The sequence below is a fragment of the Penaeus monodon genome, chromosome 34 (assembly GCF_015228065.2).
Source record: "Penaeus monodon isolate SGIC_2016 chromosome 34, NSTDA_Pmon_1, whole genome shotgun sequence".
NCBI classification, from domain to species: domain Eukaryota; kingdom Metazoa; phylum Arthropoda; class Malacostraca; order Decapoda; family Penaeidae; genus Penaeus; species Penaeus monodon.
In genome coordinates this window covers 3,891,450-3,891,889 of record NC_051419.1, presented here as the reverse complement: position 1 = coordinate 3,891,889, position 440 = coordinate 3,891,450, and positions in this window count along the sequence as shown.

Below are 440 nucleotides of genomic sequence, written 5' to 3'. Positions count from 1 at the left end.
AGAAGCCAAAAAACACCTTATTTGTGTCATTAAGGGAAGACTGATAAGGGAAACATTGAATAATAATAACAAACTAACTTCCTATACCTTTGCAAGATCACAATGATAACCTTTATTTTTGCCTGTAAAGACTGCCATCACCTTTTTTGTGTATTTACAAGGATTTACAAATTTACAGCACATCAATGTCTACTAAATCAGTTTGTAAAAGTAATGAAAAATAATCTTTCTTGATTTTTTCCCATTGTATTTGAAAACAGAACTGTAATATACATTATAGGTATATACTAGTTGTACAAATAACTGCTACTATTAAAAATAAGATTGATTTTCTTTTATAAAGAAAGAACATCATATGAATACTAAATACTTTCACCTTGTGAATTTGTGTCTGATTTACATAAATTTCTGTGTGCAATTTATGTAAAGTTTTTTTTTTT